The sequence below is a fragment of the Podarcis cretensis genome, assembly GCF_951804945.1.
Source record: "Podarcis cretensis genome assembly, chromosome: 6".
Taxonomy (NCBI): Eukaryota; Metazoa; Chordata; class Lepidosauria; order Squamata; family Lacertidae; genus Podarcis; species Podarcis cretensis.
Window position 1 is genome coordinate 49,702,189 of NC_137175.1, and position 7,514 is coordinate 49,709,702.

Sequence of the window (7,514 nt, forward strand, 5' to 3'; positions counted from 1 at the left end):
TGTGATCTGATGGTGAATTTGGGCTGACCCAATGCAAAGATCCTGAGGATCCATGTGGATCCATGCTTTTTAACCACATTTTAAGTGGGGAGGGAAGGAAAAACACAGAAGGGACAAGGAGCAGGAGGGGTGTGCAGAGAAGCAGCTGGCTAAGAATGCAGGAGAGGGGTAGGGAGGAAAGGAAGGCAAAAGTTTTCCCTCACCTACCCACCCAAGCCAGCCAGCTCGCGCGCTCTCTCTCTCTCTCCCTCCTGCATGTTTTCAGCTTTCCCCTCTGCTTGCCTGGAGGGGAGGGGCTTTCCCTGCTCTTTGTTCCGTTTGAGCAAACACAGCAAGGAAACAGAGATGGGTGGGCAGTAAGACCCTGAGGCAGAATGCCGGAAAGCAGCCGCTTCCTCTTTTCAAGTTTCCCTTCTAGGAGACGCGCGGTTTGATTTTTGCCTGATTTTTTTTGCCTCCCCTCGCACCAATTGGCTCCAGGGACCACACATTCGCTCAATAACATGCACAGACATTTCCCCTTCCTTTTTAGGAGAAAAAATCTGCGTGTTATAGAAGGAAAAATACGGTATGTGGATTCACTTTTTCTGACCTTTAAATAATATTTGAGAATCAGGGGCGCCAACTTGAATAAAATATTGGAGGGGACAGGTAAGACCCATCCCACTAATCCAACACAAGACACAGCACATGCACACCATTTGAATGGCAATGCTCATCAACTGGGGGGGAAGAAACCTCGGCCCCTAAGAGTTGGCTCCTATGTTGAGAATCTATACCAATCTTAATGCCTGTGCACAATCTAGATCCTGTGATCTTCAACATATCATCTAAGGCTGACAAATTCAAATTGTTCAGTTTAAAGGGTTTGTGGTTCACAGCCATCCTAGGAGTGTGGTTGTGACAAGGATGTAATCACTGTTGTTTCAATCTCACAATTGCCTATTTATTAAGATGTTCTGCAATGAAACGGTTTTACTATGTTAAACACAAAACACACAACACTTTCCTAAGCTGTGTGAAATTTCAGAACATTTACAAGTTTTAGTTTCTTTTGAATGAGAGAACACTCTAGGTGTTACTATATTTTTTATGATATTTTGTTCAGGGCTGGCATCAGTGGTCAGCTTGAATGGGCACCTGCTGAGGCTCATACATCAGCAGAGAGCCCGCTGCCAGCTCTCTGGCCTTGTTCATTTTCCTCTTTGATGTCTTCCTCCTCTCCAAGCATGTAAGCAGTGATAAGTGTAAAAGAAAGGAACTGCGGTCTTGCCCTTTCCATCCAGACAGCAGTGTAGACTGGATCCAAAGGAAGAGAGCAGTGGTGACCATGGCAAAGGAAAAGGTGGATCCACTGAGGGCTGAGTGGCTGAACAAGATTCCAGGAGTCTTGGCCCTGGTTTAACCAGGGTTGTATTTCCATGGGCAAATCAAGACTTAATTGAGTCTACAGTGTCTTAGAAATATAGTGTATTCACACATACGGTATATACACCTGAGTTTTACAGAGGGAGAGTTCACAGCATTTACATCCCAAGAGAGGTTTGTCCTTCCCTGCAGTGCAGCACTGGATTCAGAGGCATACTAAGCACCATCCCTGTGTTTCCCTGCAGCAGCCTGCTCCTGCCAACCAATATGTCTATTTCCCTTCAGTCCCCGCATGGAGTTCTGCTCAGTTCCTGCTGCTCAGAAACCCCTGCTCTCCAAACCTCTGTTGTAAAAGGACACCCACTCTTCCAGTGGTGACATCAAACCTTGTTATCTGGACAACCTCCCTCTGTGCTTGGTAGAGCTTCTGCCTGGTTGATGACTTCCATTGAGGAGCTAATGACTGGCCATCAGCACCATGGTTTCAACTCACCATCCCAGGCTGGCCTCATGAGGAAGCTAGCTCTTGTTATTCTCAGTCCTTGCTAAGTTCAGGAATGTATGAGTTCACTCAAATTCTGATCTTTCACTCAGTGAAGAGATTATGGGGAGCTTGTCCCCACCTCCACCACTGCTGTAAATTCATAACAATACAAACAGTGAGGGAAATAATGGCCTGGCAGCCCAGCATACAATTTTATTTTTATTTTAACAACTTACACCCCACTATTCTCCATCAAAGATGGACCTAAGTGGCTTTCAAAGAAGCAAAATCAAATATAGTCTGTAAATCAGCATCTACTATAGTCCAGCAGAATCAATCCACTTGGCGCCTCTCTAAGGATCCTTCTTCCATTCAGCCGCATTGCCCAAATCTGTTTTTCTCTCGATAACTATGCTGTATCGCCCCCAAAACCTTTTCTCTCTACCTCACATATACAAACCTGAAAACTAGTCTCAACCCCACACTAACTAGTGGGTACACATGGACTGAGTTCCCTTCCAGATTTCATTTTTTATTTTGCATTCATGATTATTTGTGCTCATGCTGCTATCAGGCCAATCATATGCAATCCTGCTTTTAATATAGTTTGCTCTCGCAACAGTTTTGGAGTGATCATGCTGCTTCATTTCCATTCAGTACATATCCTGTAACTTCTTGCTGAAATCCCCAAACTTTTTATATCACTAATGTTTTTATGTTTGGCCACATTTTTGTAGCCAAAAGTGTCTGTCTGTAGCCCCTTCAACATTGAGAAAGCATTGCAGAACAAACTGACTGAGACGAAATCCACCACTAATACACTATTATTATCGTCTTCCAAAGCAGCTACTCTATTCCCAACTTAAGAATAGAAAGCGAAATACCGGTGGACACTCTCAAGGCAAATATAAAAAAATGTAGTGTAAGCACTGATAACTGGGAAACACTGGCCTACGAGTGCTCCAATTAGAGAACAGCCTTTACCAAAGGTGTCATGGTCTTTGAAGGTGCTCAAACTCAGATCGAAAAGGAGAAACAAGCTAAGAGGAAGGCACGTTTGGCAAACCCTCACTGTGATCAACTCCCACTCAGAAACCTATGTCCCCACTGTGGAAGGATGTGTGGATCCAGAACTGGCCTCCACAGTCACTTATGGACTCACTGTTAAGACTGTTTTCATGCAAGACAATCTTACTCGGCTATTAGTGATCTCCAGAGAAGATTGTGTCAGGACCATGAGGCCAAATATACCAGCAATAAAACACCAGTCTGAAGGAGACTTGCTAGAGCCCCGTCTGTCATGAGTTTTTGAAGACACATCTTCCAGGCATCTTCAACTTCTCTGAAAGGAAGGGATAAAAGTTTACCAAAGAGGGTCACATAATAGCTATTTATTCTTTTTATTCATATATACATTCATTCATTCAATCAATCAATTTATATCCTGCCCTTCCTCCTGAAGGAGCCAAGGATGGCAGCTGTGACATATAAAATATTATTACTGGCAATCATAATATGATGTACGTATTTGCTTTTTATTCCTAGTTACTGGTAAAAAGCTTTAGAATTTTTGAAGCAAGTTTAGCTATGTATGTTGCTGATCCTTCAGGTAAACAGGCATTGGTAAATTTTCCAGTGTGTGTAGACGATGTTGTAAGGCAGAAGAACTGTAAACTAGCAACTCTTTCACAGTTAAATATGGTTTTTATTGTTGTATTTCTGGAGGCGAAAGCAGTTCTGGAGCAGAGAAAAATATTTTTTCACCAGCTTCTGCTATGGAGACAGGCAAGACCTAACATAAAACTGCTTCTTCTGATTGAAAATCTGTTGACATTGGCAGGCACCACTTAAACACAAGCAACCTTTCCCAGCATGGACATGAAAGTAACTAGAACATGTTGATTTCTGCACAAAGTGAAGTTTGCTAACAGAGCCCCATCCAGAGAAAAAGTGACAATCCAAACTGGCCATGCATTCTTGGGTGAATAAAGCTGCTGTTCAGGTGTGGAAAGGTCAGGCATCTCTGTGTCTGGCTGGGCTGAGGAGGATGCTCATGGTTGCTTATTGTTAATAATCACTGTCATCATAATTTGACTGCATCTTCTCTGATGCTGAAGGAATTGTGGTAGAAGCACCACACCATATATGGCAAGGGGAATACCCCAAAAGAAACTCCTCCCATTAAGGAAGGCCTGTTCAGTGTCTAGTAGATGATAGTGTAGGCTTTGGGCCTAAACCAGGCTTTCTGAGGACATTGGGCCAAAATCTGCAGCTGGGGGTAGGCCTGGCTTCTAGAGATGACATTGAGCTGAACTCTGAAAAGCCTGCTTGGATGTGTGTCCTTGCCTAGCTGTGAAGATGGAGTATCCTTCTGGAATCGGGAGAGCAGTGAGAGCCCATGGATCCCCGCAAGGAGACAGTTGTGCCTTGATAGTGCCAGAACCAGAGGCTGCCGCTGTAACCTCTCAGAATGAGCAGCTTAAGACAGAGAGGACAAGATGTGAGTGCATAATTGTTGGCAAGTGCAACAATTGGAAATAAAGCAGGGTGGGCACAATAGGACACAAATTTGCATAACATGTGCACAACGCCGATTTATACTGTTGCACACCACTGCCAGTCTCCGAGCGGTGCAAGATTCCAGGGCATTCACCCAGGTCTGTGTTTCCTTATAGGAATGAGGCACAGTGGAGACTGTGATATATGGTTTATTTACACATATATACAACGTGAGCCTATGATGGAAGGGTTCACAGCATCAACACTCCAAGAAGGTCTCGCTTCTGCCATAACAACAGCTTTGGATTCAAATGGAAATCATACATCATTCTCTGCCAGCTGCTTGGCTTCTTGGTCATACAATGCCTAACTCTCTACTCTTAAGCTTCTAGTTCACTTTGCTTCTACCTCTGTACTCTTAAGCTCTGGCTTTATCTCTTGAGAGAGGGGCCTCATCCTTTGGCTGTCTGGCACACAGTCCTTTTGCTGCTTTGTTCTCTAAGTGGCCCATCTCCCAGGCTATCACTTCATGGGAAACTAACCTGGCTTAACTAGCTTTTAACAGTTGCTGAATCCAGGGATTAAAAATGCACACAATTTAGAGCCCCAAGCCTTAATTAAATTCTAACACTAGCTAGATCTAGGGATTATAGTGGTCTGGCACTCCCAAACTCATAGCATTATGTGTAGATGGAAGTTTAGAAATGATTGCTATAATTTAAATAGAAATGCAGTGCAACTCACCATAGTGGGTAAGACTGACCAGGTGGCTTTTGTGTACCTGTGTCTGCTGTCCAGGTGCTAGGGTAGGAATGGGAATAATATCTGTGATTGTACTAAGCTGCTAGCTGGGCTACTGAGCTGAATTCTGAAAGTGCTGTAATTCTCAAATCTGCCTCAATCACTTTATCATTGTTCTCTTCCATGGCCCAACTGTATGTATACTGGGCTAGTGTTTTACATGACAGGCATCAGTAGCATTAGCACTTGACTGTGGTAAATATGAACCAGTACAATATGCAAATTACCTGTGCAAATCCTCTGTACTAGGGCATGAAATCAATTGTCCTCCTGGCACAAAATGGTGGCAGGAGTGGAATGATGATTGATTGTCCCTCTTTATATAAGATTTCTATATTGTCCTCCCTCCAGGGAGCACAGGGCAGCACACATGGCACACACACACATACACCCCGGTTTCATCCTCACAACAACCCTATGAAGTAGGTTAAGTTGGGAGTGGTGTCACCTAGTAAGGATTTAAAGGTAAGTCTTCTTGACCCAAGTCTTATGCACTTCACACCACACTGACTCAGTCTTGCAATTTCCCTATGGCATGGAGAGCACATGGTAGGAAAAACCAAGATAATGAAAATAAGTAGTCAAGAGGAGCAGTCGAGGACTGAAACATCTGTGATAGCAGCATGCCGTAGCACATTCACATTAAACTTTAGTTTATTTTAGCCATGGTTTAATGTGACATGCAATCTAAGTTTCTGTTGGATGCTAATGATGTATCTCAGGGAAATCCATAGTAAGTAGCACATACAGCAAGACAAACCTGAGTGCATTGGTCAGGGAACAGTGTTTTTACCAGGAGTGATCTTGCTAATGTGACTACCCTAGATAGATCCTCTTTAGATCAGGGAATGTGTGGATTTGAGAGCGCTTGATTGAAACAGTAATATGGTCTCAGCTTGACCACATCTGCTGCTCTGTCAGTTATGATAGGGAATGGAGGGGTTTCAGTGGGAACAAGGCCAAAATGAGAATTATGTATAAAAGCCTGCCGCGTTCATTAGTGGTAACTGTCCTCTATTTTCAAAGTTCCATGAGGAGATTAAGAGCAACTTCCTGTTTCATGCATTTATGTACAGCCAGCTATAGAAAGAACTAGATTCCACTAACTATGATACGGTATTTTATGATGTCCTTTGCCCGCAACTGTGAGCAGCCACTGTTTCTCACTTGCCTTAACAAGATTAAATGTCACAGTTTTCTGAATCTAATAAGTGTCCATCAGCAAATGCACCCTGGGTATTCTGAATGCCAAATAGTGGCTTTATGCAATGCCAGGCTGGATGCCCCATCTTTTCAGAGTGCAATTGGAAAACTAAGGTTTCATTTTTACAGGAGTACAAACCATAGCTCCGACCAGCACCAGCTTAGTACCTCTGAAAATAAAGTCCAAATGAACTGACCAATCAAATTCTGGCCTGAAGTTGCTGTTTTATTAATAGAATGACATGAGCTGATATCAGGGAGAAAATAATTAACTCCGTTTGGAGAGAGACCAGATTGGCAGGCTGGTTGGCTCCTGCTAAATGGCAAGATTCCTCTGGTAGCTTTATTCTCAAATACTATATTTTGAACTGTCATATACGGTTTTGTAAAATATACCAAGCTGTATAAGCTGAGTTGGTGCTCAGAAGCTCAACTTTGGATTTGCTACACTAGAATGTTAAGTTTATGTTTTTTTAGGCCTCCCAGAAAACCTTTGAGCTGGGAAATAGGCATATTTGATTTTTAAATGAACAGATTCATAGCACTGTTGTGAATTGGCAGCCTGCTGTGCAGAATCAGAGCATCAAAATGCTTGGAAGACACACGTTGACATTTTAGGTGCCATACATTATGCAACATCTCACTCCCCAAATATTTCCAGAATTTAATTTTACTAGCACAATATAGGCACCACTGTCAATGCTCAGGAGAGCTGCTAGGAAAAAAGATAGCAACCTTAGACACGCAGATAACATAATGTCAGCCAAATGGAAGTAGGTACAAATTCTGTACACATCAGAAACGTGAAGATCTAGGTGTTAGGACTTTTATTTAAAAAGCTTTAGCTTCTTGCTGGCATTACTATCCTTTCATTTGTGCTAGGAGAACCATCCCGGGTGTGGGATGGTTAGTTTAAAGTTGTAGCTGTGAAAAACTCAGGCACCTATTGCAAGTAAAGGAGGTCCATTCATGGAAGCAGGCTTCAGGCCCACTGTTCCCTCTGCTGTCTCAGGATCTGTGTAAACAGGTTTCTGATGCTGGATAAGGAACCAGATGTGCAGTGCTGAACACAGAGAGGATGCAGATGTGCATCCAGATGTGCACTCTCCAGTATGGTGTGAGTGAAGCACATTCCCATTCATCTTATTAACATATTTAA